Consider the following 24,000-nt stretch of genomic DNA (forward strand, 5'->3'; position numbering starts at 1 on the left):
TGAAACTTTGCACACACACTCCTTAGAGACCAAGAAAAAAACTCTGCTTTTTAAAAAATATTACTCCTACAGATTTTGTCCAAACATCACGCAAATTGGTACACATTATCTCTATAGTCATGTGATCAAGACGGATCTGTGCGATTTTTCATATTCCATCCTGATTGGATAAGATTGCAATCTAAAGTTTGCAGGAGTGCACGCACAGTCCCACTAGGCCGAGGAAGAAATGCCACCCTTTTCACATTGGCCTGTTATAGTGCCACCAGGAGGATTTTTGCTAATCCAATTTTTTTACATTACTCCTCTACAGATTTTGTCCAAACATCACACAAATCGGTACACATTATCTCTACAGTCATGTCATCAAGGCGGATCTGTCGGATTTTTCATATCTTATCCTGATTGGCTGAGATTTACTGCGGAGACCTTTACTCCGAGGAGTACAATTTTTTAGTTTTATTTACAGTATAGCACAGCAGTATACACATTTGGATTGTTTAGTTGTTTGTTGTGCCAGTTGTTTAGTAACAAGTATTCCCATGCACCCATGCCCCCATGCCCAAAATTGCATTTATTCTTCTTTTTATTAGAAGCTGGATAGGTGCACGAACTTTAAACAACCAACACATTTTGCCCACCATAAAATGTTGAGGTTAATGGACCTTAGTATGAAGGTCTCTCCATTTTCAACACAATTCTACAGAGGCTTGACTTAAGTGCATTGGGGCGTAGGAGAGAGACTGTGTGTGTGTGTGTGTGTGTGTGTGTGCGCATCAGATGCGTGCGTGCGCGAGCGCACGCACGCATGCGTGCATGCTATTTATATCCTATACCCGTTTGCTGCCCCTTTGTTTGTGAGTGAGGATGTTTCCTTTGTTGTTTATGTCAATAATCTGCACACAGTTTGACCTCGAGTTCTTGGAGTTGAGCGTGCCTAGCCTTTGAAGTGACATGCAATTTATATCGTGCCACTCTACTTGTTTGCTGCCAGATTGTGCCAGTGTATTACCCATGCCTTTCCAGTGTTATTGTCTGTATTATGATTACCTGCTGTGACCCTTGCCTCTGCTTCGACTTTCGATTCTGACTGCTGTCCCGTAGAACCTACAGTATTTGTTACGACCCTGCCTGTTTACTAGATACATGATTTTAGCATGCTGGCTCTAGGTATACTTTATTCATCCATAGGGGAAATTAAGGATTCTGTTTGCGGTTTTGAACGCTGCCTGTTAATCCCAACTATGTATTTGCCTGCTGTGTCTAACTCTTTTAGCCTTGGTCTTAACGCTGTCTGTTCGCCCGCTTTTGATGACTGTTTTCGCTATGACTGTGGATTATTGCTGTGGGTTTATTTGGTGTTGACCTTGCCTGTTTACAAGTTCTGTTAATAAAACCTGCTTATCTGTTCCTCCTGGTCTGACTGTGTCTGCTTTTTGAGTCCAATTCCATTATCTGCTCTGCGGGAACAACCATTGTAAAGCTTTTCTTACTGTATGTACTACTACACTGATTACCATATCCCTCAGAGCTGAACAATACATTTTCAGCCAGTCTTGATGTAAATTTGGAGAGTCTGCAAACAAATCACACAATGAACTGTATAATGTCCACATGGCTGCAGGAGAAAGCAATCATCTTCAAAGCTGCAATTTATGATAAACATGGGGAAATACAATAACACTGGAGCTGTGTTTCAAAACCAAGCTTATCCCTCTCCCGTGTGGTAGTACTTTCACCAGGTTCTGTGGCTTTGTCTATCCAGCACCACCACATGCATTCAACAGACTACGGCAGCCAGAACACATGGCTTGGATCAATGGAACTAACGTACAGTAGTACTTTAACTTCCTATTTATCTGTATCACAAGATGTTATAGGAACATTCAATTATCAATACAATCTTAGTGTTTTCCCAATTATTTAGGGGCCCACTTCAATTCTCACAGCCCACCAGTGGGCTCCAGCCCACAAGTTGCCTTAATATCAGAGCATCACAATGCAGCTTTAAAGCTATGAATATTGCATGTTGCCGACTGTGTGTTTTGGTTCAACTAGTGTCCTGGGGTGCATGATAAAGCAGAGGATCAGTTAAATAATAGATGATGTCAGTGTTTATCCAATTACAGCTCTAATCATTTAGCCGCGTGTCAATCGTCCAAACAGGTCTGCTTAGTGCTTACAGAGGGGCAGGATCAATGGATGCCTTTTCCATACAGGGGGCATGGATGGAACACAAGAGAACTGACTGAGTAACTGACGGACGGACGGACGGAGGGAGGGAGGGAGGGAGGGAGGGACGGACGGACGGACGGACGGACGGACGGACGGACGGACGGACGGACGGACGGACGGACGGACGGACGGACGGACAGACAGACAGACAGACAGACAGACAGACAGACAGACAGACAGACAGACAGACAGACAGACAGACAGTTTTGCTAACAAAGTGTTATGGATAGAGGCAATCGATGGACAGGCAGGGAGAAAGTGAGGGACAGAAATGAATGGACAGACAGAGAGATAGGTAAAGGGGAGATACATGGACGGACACAGTTACAGGGGGGGGGGGAGAGAGAGAGAGAGAGAGAGAGACCAGATACTTATATTTTCCTCTATGTATGGATCTTGTGTACATTGTCCATGACACAAAAGCTAACAAGTGCTTGGTGATTATATTGATTATCCTGGATACAAAAAGTCACAGGTTTGATCCCTGGTGACCCTAAAAGCTTCCACGTGACCAGAATCGAGCGCCGCAAAAGAAGAAGAAGAAGAAGAAGAAGAAGAAGAAGAAGAAGAAGAGAGAGAAGTCAGTGCCGTCAGCGGTTTAATTATTGACAGAGACAGAGCCATGGCAGCCACAGCTAACTCCTTATCTCCCTCCACGCAACGCTCTCCTTCCTCATAAAAGTTTTGTGTTGTAAAGGTCAGGAAGAGTACAGGTGAAAGTTCAAACAATTGGGTGTGCTACGCCAGGGGTATCGCAGTGGCTGAGTCTGCCATTTTGAAGTTTGTAGGTTTTTTATTTTACTTTATCCTGGTAGGTTTGCTTTGCAACATCCTGCTTCACACTCAGTTACTGAGTGTGCTGACCACACGGCACATCAACACGTCTCCCTGTGTCCCCTAGGATAGGTAACCTCACAAAAAAACTGTGTTGTGCTAGTTACAGAAAACCAGTAACTAGTTACCATTACTAGTTACTTCATTTTAAAGTAACTCAGTTACTTTACTAGTTACTTACACCAAAAGGTAATGCGTTACTGTGAAAAGTAACTTTTTAGTTACTTAAAAAAAAAAGGGCTTCCATTATTGCCCTTATAGCCTTCATTTCAGTACTGTTATTGCATTGGAGGGGTGAGTATTGCTCATTCAGTTCCCTGCTCAGATTTTTCTGGCCGAGCCGAATAATAGACCCAGGAACCACAACCAGAACAGCCCTAACTAAAGAGAATCAAATGCTGCTGCCACCAGAGGAACAAAGGTACTGAATATGGCCAACACCCAGCATTTTATAAGGCAAACTGGGAGCACTGACCAGGTGCTCCCAATGCACCTGATTGGAACCCCAATGCCCAGCCTACAGGACCTGTGGAACAGCGTGATCTACTCTGAGAGTGGCCTCGATCTCCAGGCTTTAATTGTTTAGTTCTGCTAAAAAATTAAAGCCTGGAGGAGCGTGTCGGTGTACCCGGTATAGGAAGTGTTTCCAACCAACCAGAGTGCAGTGGGCGTCGCTCGTAATGTTGTGTTAACGGGGCGGGGGTTGACGGACAGATCGGTGAACCAATGGGATCAGGCGTAATCTTTCCTCGCCTCTATACACCCGCCCCCTCTATACACGAAAACAGGAGCACTAGTGCAGCCTACTATGAGAGTGAGGACACTAGCATAGACTCCCATTGTAAGAATGGAATGCGGAAATGCTCTGTCTATCTCAATGAGGAAGTTCCAATGTTTGGAACAACTATAGCCCATAGCGGCACGCTTTGCGGCGAGATCAAAGTGTGACGGAACTCTCTCTCTATGGGTCTGCTGTGGAAGACACAGACAGACAAGAGATTCACACAAACACACAACCCAGGGCCTCGTACTCCCGACTACAGATGTCCATCCATCCATCCATCCATCCATCCATCCATCCATCCATCCATCCATCCATCCATCCTTCCTTCCTTCCTTCCTAAAGTTATCTATGTTCTTTCTTCCTTCCCTTCGTCCATCCCTCCATGTTGATCATTAAACCTCATAGATGTGACCAGTATCTTACTGCATCTCCTCAATCCACTCATTGTTATTCTGTACACTGCAGAGGGGAGATGCACAATGGCTGTCCCCCGCTGTGTATATAAGTGTGTGTGTGTGTGTGTGTGTGTGTGTGTGTGTGTGTGTGTGTATACGATACGCGTACATGCGTGCGTGCGAGAGAGAGAGAGAGAGAGAGAGAGAGAGAGTTCTGTCATGCAATGGTGTAGTATTGAACAGGTCTCTCTCTCTCGCTCTCTCTCTCTTGCTCTCTCTCTCTCTCTCTCGATCGATCAACTTCTCCCTCTCTCCCTGAAAAGAAGAATAAGTTTGTTCTTGGACATAATCTGCAGCAATAATCCATCCATCCATCCTCTCTCTGTCTCTCTGACCATCTCTCTCTTTCACACAAGGGCAGGCAGAGAGAGACCGACACACACACACACACACACACACACACACACACACACACACACACTCGTTAACCTTTCCTCTCCAAGCACCCACGCAGATGTGTCTAGTAGTGTTTGATCTTTCAAAGCATGGTCTCTGTTCTCTGTCTCTTTTCAGTGAGCAACATTCTGCTACATCCAGCTTGACAGCCATGGGCACACGTGTGTGTGTGTGTGTGTGTGTGTGTGTGTGTGTGTGTGTGTGTGTGTGTGTGCGTGTGCGTGTGTGTGTGTATAAAAAATAGACATTTTGAGGATTATTTTCCTGGTTCTCACAAGGGAAATGGTTGTTTTATTGTTAACAATTATTTGGAGAGTTCGGGGGAGGTTGGGGTTAGGATTAGACACTAAGAAGACTTGGAGTTATAGCTGAATCATGCTTAGTTGTGTGCAGGTGTAACGCACGGAAAATAGCAGATCTACAAGCTATTACTGCATGTAATACATGGGGAGCAGTTAGGGTTCGTGTGCCTTGTTCAGGGATACTTCAACACAGCCTCTAGGCTTTGTGGCCTCATGTTTTAAATGTTTTGTTTCAGTTTCTTAGATGCCATTCCCAGTGTGTGGATGGTTAAAGGACTCACATCTAGAGGTGAAGCTACACTGTGCGCAAGAACTGCATTTGAAATTGCCTGTTGGAATGTTGTCTAAAAAGGTTCGAGGTCTAGGGGGTTGTGATCTGATCTGACCAGCAAAGTACTACTGTTGGGTGCTCTTTTATACACAATTTGTGGTGGTCCTTGATAGCTGACTTCAGTGCATTATCAGAGTTAATGATATGCCAATGTTTACACAAAATGTTGTACATTTCCTTTCCGAGTGGTGAGTAGGTTTAAAAACACTTAGGTCTTTTCAAAGTTCTTGGTACTGAAGCTTAGACACTCTGACTGGGAGATACGATTAACTTTGTACATTGCTTCCTGTATCCATTTGTCAGGGTATACTCTGTGTAAAATGTAAAACTCTTTTTCTTGACACTGTTCCTTGAAGGCATCCTCTGTGCCGCATATCCTCCTCACATGTTGTGACCCACAGTTAAATATGGGGGGTGGGTCACGAAACATTTCACCTGATGAAGGAAGGCATGTGTGGCCGGAACGTTGTACCACCTGTACCACTTTCTGTGTTCTAACTAAAACAAAAACTCCTTTTAGGAGCAATGCTGCTGTGCAGACTTTTAAACTGTTACTCTGTGTCCATCACCAGCGACGAACTGAATGTGCGCAACCCACTTCTGACCTAAAGAGAGACCATGAGGACATGGACACTATGGACTACATCCGTTTCTGAGGACAGCATTGATTTTACCCACTAAAAACAGCATGCTGCTTTTCTAACAGCAAGCCCTGGATCAGTGGGACCATTATAGCCCTCTTGAACAGGAATAAAAGGGCTCTCATCCGCAGGGACACTATAAGGGGATCAAGGCTGTAGAAGGAGCTGGCGGGGAGCAAGGAATGTAACAAGGACACACTGGAGGGAGGGTAGGCCACAGGCGAACAGCTCAAGAGAGAGGTGTGTGTGTGTGTGTGTGTGTGTGTGTGTGTGTGTGTGTGTGTGGGGGCACGTGTGTGTGTGTATGTGTGTGTGTTTGGGGCACGCACGCACGCACGCACGCACGCACGCACGCACGCACACACACACACACTCACACACACACACACACACACACACACACACACACACACACACACACACTAACCCATCATATCTCTCTCTCTCTCTCTCTCTCTCTCTCTCTCTCTCTCTCTCTCTCTCTCTCTCTCTCTCTCTCTCTCTCTCTCTCTCTCTCTCTCTCTCTCTCTCTTTCTCTGAGCTTATGTTTCACCTCCACTATTGTTTTCCAACCTTCAGACACACAACAGTGAGCAACTACTGTACATCAGGAGATAGATGTAAAACTGCAGGTACAGCATCTACTGTAAGTACAGTACAGTATGTCTGATATTGATGATTGTGTTGATTAGTTCTCAACTAGGTGAAGACATATGTCACACATACAGTGTTAAATGATGGCTGATTTTGTGTGTGCATCGATTAGCTTGATGCATAACAGGTGTGTGGTCCTAGTCCTAGTTGTGTCCTATTATGTGACTGCTTAAATCAGCCCTCATACATCCATAAATACATAGGCCTACATCCATACATTATAAACACAAGTGGTTTATCATCAGTTTTGAATGATTAAAATGTTCTTAGTTGGTGACAAAAGTGTCTGTCTTGTGATTATTACTATGGCAATATTGTATATTCTCAACCTTAGATGTTATCTAAGTATTATTTTGTAATGGGACTGATCAGCTTATCGTGTGTATTTTTCTATAATTACGTCACTATTTGATGTCAAGGTCGGAAGTTGACCCAACTCCCCTGAGGGAGATGGCACCCTCCGACCACACAGCAGCTCACTAATGCAATGACAAGGACATGATCCCCTGCCAGCTTCCCACCCGCAAGCCGTGATGACAATGTTCACTGGAGCGCCACACCAATCTGGAGAGACTGCTGCTAGGGGGGCTGTCTGTGAGTGATCTGATCATTATTGTGTACACCAGGTACACCAGTAATTAATGTTGATGATTGTCTATCTTGTAGCAGCTATCAGCTCTGTCTTTTTGTTCCTGTCGTGTCATGTACCGTCTCATTATCCTGCATGGCAGCTCCTATTGTCCTTTCTCTATGAAAAATACTGCAATATGCCTCCGCATCAATCACATCAAGACACATTTATTTTATTTGTATCTATTTTTTGTCAATACATTTACCATGAATGTAAATAGATTGTGCTTTAAGATGCAATCAATGTTCAAATTGCTTTTTTCATTCCCACAAGGTGAACCAACCCTCCTCAGAAAACATCTGCTTGCACGACATCACTCAATAATGAGGTTAGCAACAAACCTAGAATAATGCCTGTAAAGATGAGATACAATTTATTCCATAATAGGAATTGATAAAGGCTTGAAAAAAGGGATTGCAATTATAATAATCTCATATGACCTTGAGTTCAGTCACAAAGCAGACAAACAACACGGGCACAAGTCTCTGTCTCATGCTAATGCAACAACAATTACACCATTGTGATTAAAAATATGACAGAGCCCCTGTAACTGTTGTCGTGACCTGACCTTTAAATTACATCTAAATTACATCTCAGGTGGGGTTTGCCTTATGGAGCATGACAAGAGAAGAAAGCAACACTCCACCCGGTCCCTGATCTGCTTCCCTAATTGGTTATCAGCCATGGCCCAAGGCATTGTGTTACATCGCTAGATGATATGAGTTAATAGGACCAGCGCATGGTGATCTTGCAGCATAAAACCAACCAAACACGTAGCTTATCTTAGGTCAGCAGTGGCCTGGAGGTTAGAGATGTGGACTTGTGACTGTAATGTGTCAGGATGAGGATTCTGGACACAGAAGCGGACAGAAACAGGTTGAAGATTAAACAGGTTTTATTAAAAGGGTTTTAATGGGAAATTAGCAGCTGGAGAGTACAATGTCAGAGTCCACTACAGAAACAAAAACCCTGGCAAACAAATCCAATATCGGGCAGACAAAAGGGAGGTCAAAATCCAGGCAAAATATTCGAAAACACAGTAAACAAAATGAAATGCAGGCAAACTGGTGGGACTGTGGGACTGCGAGCCGGCGTCACCATAATGTCAGAGGGTTTGGAGCCCATCCCAAAGAGAGTAAACTCACTGGATGACGGGATGTACCTGATACAGGAGGAAAGAAGCCTATAGCAGGAAAGGGAACAATTAACTACTTAATAATGTATATAGGCTTGGCATGCATGGAACCAACCTGGGCTGTGATCCAATTGATCAGGAGGGATTTGTGCATATATTTACAGTACATATTTGCAGCTTTAGAAGATTTTTTTATCAATAACACCCAATGCGATGCGAGAGTGCGGTCTAGCCAACACCAACTCGGGACACCCAGCCACCACTTAAACCACCAGCAATTGAGCATACCACATTCGAAGCCATGAATCTTTGGGCATCTAGGACCATTGAACAAACTGGTGTGATGTCCGTAGCGTATGATGCTTAGGACCATGTACCATTGATTTTGAGGATAGGAACATGAACACCAGACTCAGCCGCAGAAGTGGTGGTGCCTATTCTGAGTGAAAGGCTGGTGATGGTCAGGAGGAAGGCTGCAAGTTTTGATGAGAGCGTAAGTGGCAAGAAAACCTGTTTTGAGAGAAAGACCATTAGGCAACAAGGAAAGATGGAAATAACCCAGTGTACATTTGTGGATTTTAAGATATTGCAGCATAGAAAGAAAAGGATAGAATTCACCTGATGCTGAATTTGATTCAAGCAATTATAATAAATCATCCACAACCTTAATTTTACAGTGTTTCAGAAATAATTGAAAGCTTGTGGGCTGGAAGGTCAGGTCAGGTCAGGTCAGGTCAGAGAAGCAGACGTCCTTAGAAGTGGAGGTGTTGTAGCCTGGAAACCAGACGAATCTACCATTGCAAAAAAAAATATTGCCCTCTGCATATTTGGTCTGGCACCGCTCAGTTGTGATTGGATTTCACTCCCTCCGAAGTAGTGAGGGGCCAATCAGGGCCCAGTATGCAAATATGGGGCGGGTTTATCACCAGAGGCATTTTTTGAATTCGCCCCTTGGAAATGCAGGTTCCACACAGAGATTCCAGACTAATATCTACGCAGTGATATTAGTCTGGCCATGCCAGGCTAGAGGCGTTGCGAGTGGAGAGGTTGCAGTGAGGAGCATGGCTTCAAGCATAGTATTTTTTTTTTTACTCAATTTTTATTGGAACAAAGGATTTCAAAAGACAGATACACATACAAGAATACAAGACAGAACATAAAAGTGGGGGGGGGGGGGAACAGAAACAACAAAACAGGACAGTACAAAAAGAAAAACATGAAAGAAAAACAAAAACGAATAGGCTGCATTCTACAATTGTTAGTTATTTTTCTATTCCATATTGGTTATACATTGTCCATGGGCTGAAAGAGAGATGACCACTTTTCCCAGTATTTGTGTAATTTGTCCTCTTGTAGTCTGAGTATGAAAGTCAGTTTTTCCATAGTGTATATTTCCCTTATTATGTCCATCCAATTGTCTTTGGTTGGGGGATCCTGTTGATACCAGCGACGCGTGATCGCTTTCTTGCTTGCTGCTAGAAAGATTTTTATTAAATATTTGTCATGTGTCAAGAAATCTTCAGGAATATTTCCCAACAACAACAAAGTACAAGTCTGAGGTATATATAGGTAGACGTTTATCAGGTGCAGGGGTGAAAAAGAAAACTCGGAAAGTAAATGAATAGTGCGGTTAGAGAAGAGGCTGGGAAATGTGGGATCCTGTGCATTGAAGTGAATACCAACTAGACCATGAAGAGACTGGGGTTTGAGATAAAGGGGTTCAAAACTGAGAATCAGGAAAGCATTGATGATAGTGATTAGTATTGGGCGCACAGGGTTAGTGTGTGAGGGTGCAAGCTCTTGAAAATGTAGGGATAAGTCTGTGAAAGCTGGGCAGACCAGGGAGAATAGATTTGCTGATGGACATCTGCTACGGAACTGCTAGAATTTGAAGCAAGATACACAGTCAGCCAGGTTACTCCTCTAGCCAGGAATATGCTCAGCTGAAACAATGAAATTGATATTGGCACATGTCCATGTTAAACTGAATGAGATGCATAATGTCTTGACAGGAGAACAACCTTTGTTTAATATGCGGGCACTGGGCAGTTGCATGTGAGAAATGCTATGGCAATAGGATACAGTTCGTAAAGAGCTACATAGGTGGTATAGCCTTCAGAAGGCTTGAGCTGGGCCAGCCATTTTTCTGCAAACCATTCTTCCTGAAATATCCCCAAAACCCAAGGAGGGCAACCAGTGGGATGCCCTGTGAATAAAAAATGTCCATGTTTCTGAAGAAGGCAGAGCTTATCACGTTTGCTATTGGGCTGTTGCGCTTTCCTCCTCAAATCCAACTGACTTGGACAAGGCCTTAGCTGATCCAGTCTGGGTCTTTTGTTAGCATCAAGCAAGATAAGACTCCTGCAAACCCATTGTAAGTTGTGCTGAGAAATGAACTTCAGACAACCTTCCCCAACATTTTTGTTGCTCTCAGGCTTTTTCTCAGACTGCCTGTATCAAACTGCGAGGGAGAGATGACATTTCCACTACTGAAACTGATAAAAAAAATGAACTCAGAACAACAATGGGTTAGAAAAGGCTTTCAGCACTCCGATCAAATCTGAGCTGGTGAGGGAGCTGAATTTTGAGGACTTGATCACAGATTTGAAAATGTCAAGAAAGAACTTCCAAACCTTGATTATGCATTAAGCAGTAGTGTTGTGATTGTGATTGTGTGTTACTGCACATTTTGTGGATGGGTTTATTTGATATGCTGTTTGTATAACATGTATTTCCTCACTGTGGTGTGATACTGTTTGAGTTTGTCTGTTTGAGTTTGTCAAGTTAATTATATGTTGGCTTTTGCAGTTCTGTATGAAGTTGCCCAGCTCAGTTAATGAGATTTATTTTGAAACTTGCATTATGCAAACCTTAGGATGGCATTGTTGAGCCTATTCCTTGTTAGTCACTTTATTATGTAATAAAAATAAAGTCTTTGCTTTGGGTGTTTTTCAGTTAACACAATTGTTGTCATAGTTTAGTCATATTGCATTGGAATGATTTAAGCCACTGTTATCTGATCTTGTAGTCTCAGATGGTCAGAGATGTGCCTATACTGATACGTCTGGGACTGGATCTGGATCCATTGAGTGTGTGTGTGTGGGTTGTGTGCTTCAGTGCACAGGGTACTAATCCAGCCTTGGGTACTGGGCCTCTGAGGACCTGTCCTTCATTTGGATCTAGCCTTCCCCTTTCACTCGGTAGACTGTTGGAAATCCTTTGGGCCAGAGAAGTGCCGAGCTCTGCTAGACTGGATAGTATTCTGGAAATTGGACAGGGATTAAACATGCCCAACGTGGCGTTTTCTGGATCAGACACGCACGCACGCACGCACGCACGCACACACGCGCGCACGCGCACACGCACACACACACACACACACACACACACACACACACACACACACTCACACACATCATGGTTTAAATGCTATTCATTGTTGGGTATAAGTTGCATTGGCAATGGGAACGCATGACAAACACACGCACACACACACCACAGACATGCTCATGCTGTACCACAGTATGTCCATACTGACAGACAGTATGTCCTTGAAACAGCTATCAAGGTCATCCATCAGACACACATGTGCACGCATGCACGCTAGGCCTGTCCCCGACTAAGGATTTGTTTAGTCGAATCTAATTGGCGACTAATTGCCAATAGTCGACTAATAATTTATTTTTTATTTTTTTGGGACAAAATACATTTATTTCAAAGGGGCAAGTCTACACAGTTTGTTTTGTGTCTCCAGCAGAGTTTCTAGTGTCTCTATCTCTCTCTGGAAGAAGTTGCACATGAACTCTGCAGCCGCATTGAGGCACTCCAACACAAACAATACCAATACAAAGACGAGGAATAAGAAGAATAAAGTGGAAGTTACGTGTGGTTGCAGGTGTAGACTTGGCCAAAAAACAATTTAAAACATTTTTGGCCGTTAAAAAAAAAAAAAAAAACTCGTCGACTCGGACCCCCCGCGACTAACCAGTCGACTAGTCGACTTAGTCGAGGTCAGGCCTAATGCACGCACCCACACACACAAGCATGCACGCATGCGCACACGGACACACACACACTTCTGTCTTGGTTTGTGAAGGCCAGCACCTGTCGTCCCTCCCTGTACCCCCAAACTCCCCTGTCATCCTTCCCTTCCCCTCCCCCTTTATCTCTGCTTCACTATACCGCGAAAGGGCTGTCATGATCATGACATTTTACTTGACGATTAATTGTCGTCATGTGTGCATCAGGGTCTCTCTCTCTCTCCGATTAGATATCCTACTCTTCAAGGCAGTGTCAGGGTCCACTAAACAGACTGCCTCCAGGGAGGGAGAGACATGAATAAAAGAGAAAGAATAGAGGAGAGGTCATAGGAATGACAACTTGAAAGCAAAGAGAGGGAGAGAGGGATGAAAGGATGGTTGCATACAGTATATAGAGTGAAAGCAGGGAAAGGTATGATTTTGATTAATGGAAGAATGGAAAATAAGACACAAGAGGATGGCGTATTAAAAGGGAGTATGGAGAGGGATAGAGAGAGAGAGAGAGAGAGAGAGAGAGAGGGGGGGGGGCAGGTAGGTGCACTCTCACCCCTTACATGACACTGTGCACACGTTGCGAGAAGGAACACTAGGAAATCTTTTCTGCCTGCTGCAATAAGACTGTAACTCCTCCTCTGGTTGGCTTGTTCAGGCCGATTAGGAAGTGGGTGTTGATTTCTTAGATGCCTATTTTAGATAATTTTATTATAATGTTTTTTATGTATGTCTATTTTTATTTTTTTCTCTCGGGGATGAATAAAGTTAGCCTGGAATCCAGGCTGATTGCTACGTTCGTCGTTTTTCCCCTTCACTTTGCTTCTCAGTAGCGAAATGAGAAGAAAAATAATCTGCCGAATGTAGCGAATTCATCAGTCTGGATTCCTGTCTATAATAACTACTACTACTAGTACTACTACATACCTACCTGCCTACCTGCTACCAGTGGTGTGTTCTAGTTTTTTTTCGGAGGGATACGATAATGATTCCCTGCACGACATGCGCGTGGTCGTGGAGATACGCTAGCAAGTTTTCAATGGATGAAATGGTTAGTAGAGGGCTACGCTTGGCTATGAAATTTTTCTGCAGGTCACACTACAGATTAACATGGTAGAACACACCACTGCTACCTACCTACCTACCTATTTAGAACCAGCTCTTCCATTGAGGACAGAGCGAAGCTCTAGCTGCTGCATGAAGTGAACTTGAGCACTTGAATAATTAAGGCAAGAAAGAAACTCACTACGATGCAATTAAAGTACGAGCAAATTGAAACAACATTAGCGATCGAGCAACAATACTCACAACCGGAAGTTCATGCCATCGTGAAGCAGAACAAACCAGTAAGTCAAGCAAGCACAAATGTACCTATTCGGTGGTGATGGCAATGAGTGAGTGAGTGAGTGAGTGAGTGAGTGAGTGAGTTGAACTGAACTGAACTGAACTGAAACAAATTTTATTGAGTGAAAGAAAAAATAAGGAAATATAAGTGCAAGAGTAGAAAACAGAGCAATAGAGAGAGAGAGAACAAGAGATACAGTACAGTATGTGTAGCTACTGTATGGGCACATGACAGAGTGAATGTTGGAGAGAGGAGGGAGATACCCACAGGGTGGGGAGGGGAGAGCGGGAAGAGAGGTGGGGAGGAGAGAAAGGAGTGATGAAAGCCTGTTTCATGGTGGAAGTACACCGCCCCCATGCAGTGTGCTAGCTCAAATGTTCACACTCCCCCACATTCACTCGCCGATAATCTCCGTCACCAGAAGTGTTGTTGTGGTGAAAATAGACAGGAAACCACCTCCGAAAAGACCAACAAAATTGATTTACTGTATGTGTAGTTTAAGAACAGCTATTGGCTATTTTTTTTTTAAAGAGCAAAGTATAAATAGTACAAGAAGGTAACAGGGTGAATTATCTTCTCTTGTGTCTCACAATCGTGGAATAAATAGGTGTATTTCCATTTATTTTGGATGTCTGCAAATAGCTCTGACGATATCACACACATATACATGCATGGCCCTAAACAGTGATAATAAGTAGAAGTGGAAGCTCTAGAAGTGATGGTCTACTGCTCCTTTGATTTATGAAACATGGATAATATAATTGTGACTGCTGCATTGAGGGTTTTTTTAAAGTTATGAGATGTGTCATTAATAGATTAAGTGTTTCATACCATTGACATGAAACAGAGTAGAAGCTGACTTAGAGTGGAGAGAGAGAGAGAGAGAGAGAGAGAGAGAGAGAGAGAGAGAGAGAGAGAGAGAGAGAGAGAGAGAGAGAGAGGGACATCTGGAGCTCTCACTCTTGTCACTGTTCCCTGGTGTGGAACACTTTGAAGTTGAAGCCCAGAGCTTAGACTTATTACACACTCACTTGTAATGCTTGTATACGTGTGTGTGTGTGTGTGTGCGTGTGCGCCGAAGGACTGACATCAGGGATGCGCGCACATTGTGTACACTACAGTATATGTCTTGAAATCCACTCTGTATTTGGAAGGCCTTTCAGAGTATAACAGACAGTTAACAGACAACACATGGCAATATATATGTATATGCATTTTTGCAATAAAAACATCAATCGTATATTCATTTCCCCTGCCCTCGCAAGAGCCTGTGTACAGCCCTGGTGTTGAGTACAGTGTACATTTTCTCTGGTGACAATTTTAAAATTTCCACTGTTACGTTTCCAAGTTTGAAGGCAACAATATGATCAACACTTTGAGCTGTGGGAATAGTCTTTTCAGGCACAGACGATGTCTATAACTCATACTAATGGCCTGTGGAATACATTCTTATTTCCAAACCCCTGTCATAATTCCTGGTTTGAGCTTAGTGCCAAAAGGATATTGCCTGTGTGACATGACCTTACATAAGTCTGATGTCTGGCCTGGTACTTGAAAAATTGCACGGTTGACAAAGAGGAAATACAGTATGAATAGTCTGTGAAACTGGTGATGTAAAGACTTTGATATCTGGCAGTCTGCCTCCAAAACATTAACAAATATTTATACATCGATGCGAGGATTATGGGATATTACAAGAAGCCAATTTGGCTTTAGCCAAAACACTCATAAACAATAATAAACACGCCCGCACGCACGCACGCACGCACGCACGCACGGACGCGCACACACACACACACACACACACACACACACACACACACACACACACACACACACACACACACACACATACACATACACATACTCACAGAGTCTGGTTACTTAAGCTAATGGTGTCTAATGGTTGTGTAAATATAAGTGGTACAGAGCTCTCTGTGGTTCCATTGTTACCATTAAACTGCTTATCCATCAGAACTCACTCAGGGACCCTGGACACATCACAGCTGATTAGTTCCTTTAAATAACACTCACCACACACACACACACGCATGCGCGCGCATGCACACACACACACACACGCACGCACACACGCACACACACACACACACACACTAGGCTTGGGCGATATTGATTTTTTAAAACCGGTATTTTGATTTAAATTTTACCGCGATTTTCGGTATTACCGACCAATTAAAAAAAGTTTTAATAGCGCCAGTGATAGACTGAATTTCCCCATGATCTGAATGCTATATTTCTTATCCACCGCTAGATGGCAGCAGCGGGCATTGTCCGCATGCATGCGATGCGATATAAACATTTTTATAAACATTTTTAAAATAACGAAACAAGCCAAGGACAAAATGTATGATAACAACATTTATTAGTCTTCACTGTTTTTAACCTCAGTTAAAAAACAGTGTGCATAAATCCTGAGTGCAAAATACTGTGTGGGTATTAAACTAAAGTAGAACCCATACTGCCGTCCAACATTAGGCCTAACTAACCTTATTGTAAACATTAAACAATGAATTAAATGACCTTAGGCTTAGAGTGCAAATACAGTAACTTATACTGTAGCCTTACTAACACCCGGAACCGAAGACCCGAGCCCCGAACCGAGAACCGAGCCGGTTCGGGGCCAAAATATTGACATGTCCCTCGGGCACGGGTCGGACTCGGATCAGTTCCAATTGCCACGGTTCTCGGTCGGATCCATTTGAAATGGATGGACCTGCCGACGACCAGCTTTGTATTATTATTATTATTATATTAATCTCTTTAACCTTCGGTTTTAAAATGAGACCAATGCGTTGTAAATTACGCTCCCCAAATCATATCGCCTGTTCTCTCAACAGCCGATTGAAACGCAGCCAATCTCACGCGCACCGCACTGCAGTTGCCCCAAAACACAGTCGCCCCCTAACCTCAGTAAACTATTAGCCTGGTATCCAGCCTGCTTCGCTACGTTCGGCTGACTTTTTTTTCTCTCTTCGCTTCTCAGTCTGGAAAGCCTCCCATTGGAAGGTTTTGCAGAACTACACTGGAACTACATCTAACCTACAATCCCGATTGTGGCTGAAGAAAGCAACGACCAAAAACCCACCAAAAAACCCGACCAAAAAACCCGCTGTTGCCAGATCGTGCGCGAGCAACAAGCAACCTAAGCGAGCAACAAGCAACCTAACACACAAAGCTGCCCACTGCGCATGCGTCGACGCACTTTCTCTAACCAATTTACACCCACTTCACGCTTACAAAACCTGGACATGGCAACGTCGCTCATCGTTCTGTGATTGACAGCAAAAGCTGGCCAATCAGGTGGCGAGTTCGAGTGAGCCCGAATGGCTCCGAGTGCAGCCGACAAAAGACGAACGCCAGCCATTGTTTTGTGCGAGTCAGGGTGCGAGTGCCTTCATTTCTTACTTTAGCTTATAAAACGCTCTCAAACTTCTTCTCTGAGGCACGGAATTTACTTATAACATATCGTTTGGATAGAATTTAGTTGTTTCACTTCATATGTGTGCTCAATTATTCATGACAGAGCCTATTTAAAAATACAAATTCAGAGAACCGGCAGGGGTGGCCAGTCACACGCATTTTCGCTGACGGACAGAGAGAGACAGAGAGAGAGAGAGAGAGAGAGAGAGAGAGAGAGAGAGAGAGAGAAGAGAGAGAGAGAGAGAGAGAGAGAGAGAGAGAGAGAGAGAGAGAGAGAGAGAGAGAGAGAGAGAGGAAGACAGGGAGAGAGAGAGGGCCAGAGGGGAGAGAGAGAGAGAGAGACACGGAGATGGAGAGAGAGGAAGGACGGCAGGAGGCGATGCGCTGTTAAAAATTTAAAAACTTTTTTGGGGGAAATTTTTTATCCCACGATTTTTGAACCCCAAAATAAGCGAGCCCTTGCTTATTTTTGCGCGGACGTCATTTGTTTGTCATTGTGGTGAATGTTTGTGTGTGCTGCTGATGTTTGTTGTGTGAAGCTTAATGTCAGAGTGTTTGTGTTGGAGCGCCTCAGTGCGGCTGCAGAATTCATGTGCAACATCTTGCATGCGTGGCTGTGGCTTCACAGTTTTCCTTCGCAGTGTCTGTAGGTCACGGCCTGGAGACCCCAGGGTCTCCAGGGACCCCTAAGGGGGGGGGGGGGGGTGAGACCCTCTGGGTTTTTTTTTTTTTTTTTTTTTTTATCCCATGATTTTGTACCCCCAAACGACATTTTCTTTGGGGGGGGTAGGGGGGGGGGGTACTAGAATTCTGCCCGCGTAGCGGGCAGAACTTCTAGTATGTTACGTTGGGCAACGTCGTATGTTACGTTGGGCAACGTCGTTGCTGATTGGATGTTGTTCAAACGAATGACGAATCACAACGATCACACTGTTTTTTTGGTCCCGCCCCGCACCACAGACCAATCAGAAGCCACGTTAGGTTTCGAAGCTTTTGGCATGTCCCGCCTCCCTTGGAGATAGGAGGCTTTCCAGACTGAGAAGCGAAGAGAGAAAAAAAAGTCAGCCGAACGTAGCGAAGCAGGCTGGATACCAGGCTAAGTAAACTATGCCTAAACCTAACCTTAATCCTAAACGTAACCTCATTAAAACAGTGCCAAATCTAACCTTATTCCTAAACTTGACCTCAGTAAAACTATGCCTAAACCTAAACTTATTTCTAACCTTAGCCTCAGTAAAAAAAAATACAAGAAAATGGGGGCGAGAGTGTTTTGGGGCGAGTCTTCCGGGCGGCTACACTGCGACCTGCGTAGTAACGCCATGGAGGTTTTTTGGCTGGTGAAATGCAAACAAAAGCCACCAGGAAGATGCAATTTGGAACGTCGTCTGTGTGGAGCATGTTTATGGACATAATCTGCGGGGACAGACAGACGGTATAAAGTCGGGGAAATGTTGTCTGTCTGAAACACAGAACAGAATGCACGTGACGCAGCTCGTCTGTGATTACTCTGTTGGTGCGGGGGGGGAGCAGGAGTTGACTGAAACACATGGCTAATCTGAATACCACGGTGATTTTAAATGAGCTCCGGGTCCAGTACGGGTCTAGAGACCCGGTCAGACCGGGTCTAATACATTTAAATTATCCTCGGTTCGTTTCGGAACGGGTCCAGTTTCCCTCGGTCCCGTTTCGGCCCGGGTCCACATAGCACGCGTGGGTCCAGTAATTAGGATATTTTCTCGGTTCCGTCCGGTCCAATTATCCACGGGTCAGTTTCGGTTCGGAATAATGTAAGTAGAAAAAAGTAATTTAGACGTTTATAGGTAAAAAAAAAAAAAAAAATATCAAACTTTTTTTCTTTTTTTTTTTTTAATAAAATACAGTATAATGACGGTATGCGGTATTTTTTATAATACCGGTATTGTCTTTTGATATCGAGATATACGATATTACCGGTATATTGCCCAAGCCTAACACACACACACATACACACACACACACACACACACACACACACACACACACTTGAAGATGCAAGGCACATTCGCACATACAATACAATACAAGTTTACCAAAATATACGAATTAATTAAGGCACAATTTGGAACAATGTTTTCCTCTTTTCTAGAAAACCTAATCACCAAATGATACACTTAAACTTTATTCACAGAACATACTACACCCCTCGCAAACTATTTAATATGCAACAAAGACAAACGCCTAATTGTTTATTTTGCTCATGTAATTAAATAGGCTCTCTCTTGCACATGGTGTGGGCATGCCTGGGCGTCTCAGACATTTTGGAGGAGGGTCTCAAGTTTTCTCTATCATAGTGGGTAAAACTATATCCAACTAAGAAATGTTTGTGCTTCTTAATTATATACTTCACATTTGGAGCTTCCCATAACAGTAATGAGAAAATAATCCTCCTGGAAGATTAAACAGCAGCATAATGGTTAGATGGAAGTATAGTGTAGTGACAGGAGGATTTTTATTTATTTTTCTTGTCTTGTCCTTGTGACGCGTACATGAAAAAAGTTGCCTAATAAATAAATAATCACAAAAAGGAACGAATATCAATAGATAAAGACAAAGATAGATACTGTATCTCTTGACATAAGAAATTACATCAAGACGTACACTTTAATTAAGTGCTAAACAATGGTACTGTAGGGCTAGCCTACAGTACAATATTATATGATGAGCATGGCTGTATTAAGAGAACAGGAGATGAGTTTACAGTACCTGTGATGCTTAGTGGCAGAAAAGAGAACTGCCTAATTTAATTTAATGAGGCAGTCTTCTCACTGCTGGAGCGTGATCGCTCAACGAGCAGCACATAATGCGTTCCACAGCGCTGATATGGGGTAAACGTCTGAGGTTTTCAAAAGCCACCACTATAAAAAAAAAAAACAGCAGGTGCCACATGCAGGTAAATTTAGTCTTTTACCAAGTGGGAAGCTTCTGGTCTGAAAAATGAAGCCAATTAAATTACTTAAACCTGCATGCTCTCTAATGGTCAGAATGGGGTGACTCCACTGGTTGCAAAATTATTATTCTGATTATAGAAGTCAAAGAGAAAATTAACCTATACTTCTCACTTGATTTATTACATTACTAGAAAAAAAAATCAATTGCATGATGTTCATATTATTTTGTAAGTTATGGCACCATTTAGAGTAAAATAGATGATAAATCAGGGTAGGTGTGGCTATGTTGTGATTGACAAATTGCTACCATAGACCAGTGGTTCTCAACCTGTGGGTCGGTAACCCCCCACATGACTTTTTGGGGGTCCCCAGATGACAGTGAAGTGACAATTTAAGGACTTTTAAGACCTTCTTAATAGGAAAAAAAAGAAAGAAAAGAAAAAGACAGAGAAAAAGATTACTGCATCAAAAGTAATCAACAAACTATACTAGAACAACTGGTGAAACATTGGCCAATTTGTCAAATAATATAAGAAAGAGGCAAACATTTTGAAGCAGATCTACACAACGCCTCGCAAGCTTGTACAGTAGATCTTGTAGAACCGAGTCAAACCCTATGTAATGCTTCAACTCCTACAATTCCAAGTGCTTGTCAGGGTGGGGGGACCCCAGTTCAAATATGATTATTTTGGGGGTTGTGGCCTAAAAAGGTTGAGAACCACTGCCATAGACTACCATAGAAATCAGGATAGAGACGTAGCAATGCATATCTTCGGCTCTACTTTCTCATCCAAATATGGTCACTTCTGAACAAACCATTGCCCCCTTTTTTTTTACAGTTTGCCTTTGGTGAGAAGTTACGGATACCATCCGCCACTCTGGCGAGTAAGAAAAATGTATTCCCTACAATAAGCACTGGAAAAGTTTGCTGTCACTTCAATCTGCTGGATGCAATGCAGCATGTCGTTATGCGTAGTACATGATTGCCTCAGTTTATTGCAAACAGACTTTTAAAAGCTTTAAAAGCATGAATGACTTTCTGCAAATCAGTAGAAGACAAGAATGATTAGATTTTAGACATTTTCTTTAGCTAAAAGGAGCAAGACTGGACAACGTTCTATGACCCTTAAAACAGATCAGCATGAAAAATGTTCTGGCAGCCTTCTTAATATTTTAGTCAGTGAAGCAAGTTTACTGTGAAGCTGGTTTAATGTGTTTGACCTCAGATTTGTTATCATTCAGTTTTAAACAATTTATATAATCTAGGCAGGCAGGAAATTATCTATATTGCTGGAGTTATTAGATTAGAAAGATAGCTGTGTATAATCCACAAACCAGTGTCGAGGAATCAGTAACAGCTTTTAACACAATGGAAAAGGTTCTGTTGGACAGCTGTTCCACTTCTTAAGCAATCTCAGTCATTCCAAAAATGTCACTCTAAATTCAATGATAGATTACAGTCCTGCACGCACGCACGCACGCACGCACGCACGCACGCACGCACGCACGCACGCGCACTCACACACACACGCACGCACGCACGCACGCACACACACATTCTTAAGGTAGTATAAAGCCAATGGGAGCTGATTTGCAGCTAATTATAATCAAGTTTTAATTGCTTTTTGGCATTCTCAGCAGAGTTCGGCCTTGCAGACAGACTTCCTTGGCAATCCTTCCTGGATGTGGCTTCACACAGCACAATGTTCAACCGGTAGTCCAACCCCGTGCGCGTGTGTCCGTGTGTGCGCGTGTGCATGTGTGTGCGTGCGTGCGTGCGTGAGTAGCAGGTCTGTGTAAGTGTCATTACCTTTAACAGTCGAGTTCACCCATACATACTCTACGTATCACCCCCCACCTCTCTCTCTCTCTCTCTCACTCTCTCTCTCTCTCTCTCTCTCTCTCTCTCTCTCTCTCTCTCTCTCCCTTGCCTGTACCCCCTTCTTGCTCTTCTCACTTGCCCTCTCTCTCCCTTCCCTCTCTCCTTTCTCTCCCTCCAACCTCCCTTCCAGTCTCTCTATCCTCTCTCCCTCCCTTTATCTCTCTCCCATTGTCTCTCTTATTCCCTCCCTCCAACACCCCCCCCTCCCCAAATGTCCAGTCCTCTTCATCCCCCCCCCCGCCGCGGAGAGAAAGTACCATATGGAGATTCTTGGTAAACAGGTGTGCAGCTATGAATCAAAGGAAAGGAGAGAAAGAGAGGTGGGTAATGATGGAACAACGAGAGAGAAGGTGCAAAAGTGAAGAGGATGTGAGAGGAGTGTAGAATGGCTATAAGGAGGACACAAACGTTACAGTTATAGTACCTGACAGCTACAGCTTTGTTTGGATAGTGAAGAAACTGTGATGAAACTGAGGAAAAGACAAACACGTCAGTGTGACGTATTGCTTAAATAGACTGACAGACAATCAAATCTACTGTATGTGTCAATATATAATAGGTAACCATAGGCAAATATGGCTGCACATGATATGGACTAGTTATAGAATTTATAGATTCTACAATTTACCCTAACAAAAAGCAGGCTCAGATGATTAAGAGGTGACTGAAAGCATCGATATTAAATGTAGCCTTTTGTAATACTGTAGCAAGCTGATACTGTAGCTACAGTACATGTATAGCTTATCATGCCACAAAGGCTGTGCATATACTCATCACATGGATCATAAGTAGTTGATTCATCCAAAGATAAAACATGTTATGCTAGCGGTGAGACTTTAAGGATGGCCATATTCGGTTGGTTTGTTGGTCGGTCAGTCTGTCTGTCTGTCTGTCCGTCCGTCCGTCCGTCCGTCCAACACTTTCTTCCCGAACATCATATCTTGAAAGTACTGTACTGCTTTTGACAGCCTCTGCCGAATTTAACATGGAAGCGCGTTCCCGCAGCAGATCAGGAACATCCCTCCATGTTATATTCGGTGCAGGCTATAAAAAGAAGTCAGATTTAAAAGGATGTGTCAACCTGTCTTTTAATTTTACAACTCCGCTGAAACTAGAGACTGTAGAATCCTGGCTAGAGTACTGGCTTTACATTTTCATACGATGTTCAGAAATACGTGACCGAGTCCCAGAGTCCCAGATGGGCCTAGTTGCGAGCATGCTTCATAAAGACTGAATAAAATGAAGCTAGAACTACACAGTTGTTTGGAACTATGACGTGTAATGGACCACATTTATTTTCTTTGCCTAGCCATGTAATAAAGGCTCCCCCCCTGTTTACCTACTGTACCAAATATACAAATATAAATTGCTTTTGGTAATAAATGATTGAATATTCAATATTGTATGAATATTCTCCATTTACAATGGAAGTCTAAGGGAGTGCCGTAATTTCTCTGGAATTGTATCACTCTGGATACAATTCTGTCAAACAGTCACATTTTTCTGTCCTGCTATCATTTGTAAAGATTTCATCATATATGATGAAATCTTAACTGAGAGTGGAAAAGTATGTGTATCTAATTGGTCATCATCATATATACCTTCTAAGACAGGCTATTTCTGTACAGTATAGGTTGAATGTTTAAAAAAGTTCTGTGACTGCTAAAGTTATAATGAAATACAGTAGGTACATGCCTATTTATAGTAGTATATGCATAGTATATGTGTCCAGGAAAAGGCTGAATTGTGATCAAAGCTCTTTCCCCGCATCTGGGCTGAGAGACCGATTGAAAATTGATTCAATTGCCTTTTCCGGGATCGATTGGACATGCCTGACACAACTGAAACAAATTGGATTGCCCCAAAAAGCACAAACCTCAACCAATCTATCTGCTCGACCGCAATGTACAACAGCTACCGTAAGTTGCTCTAATGGTTAAGGTTTTCAATTAAAGTGCCCTTAGACCGCTGGGGAG

This window comes from Gymnoscopelus braueri, assembly GCF_963280865.1.
Source record: "Gymnoscopelus braueri genome assembly, chromosome: 14".
In the NCBI taxonomy this organism is placed as follows: domain Eukaryota; kingdom Metazoa; phylum Chordata; class Actinopteri; order Myctophiformes; family Myctophidae; genus Gymnoscopelus; species Gymnoscopelus braueri.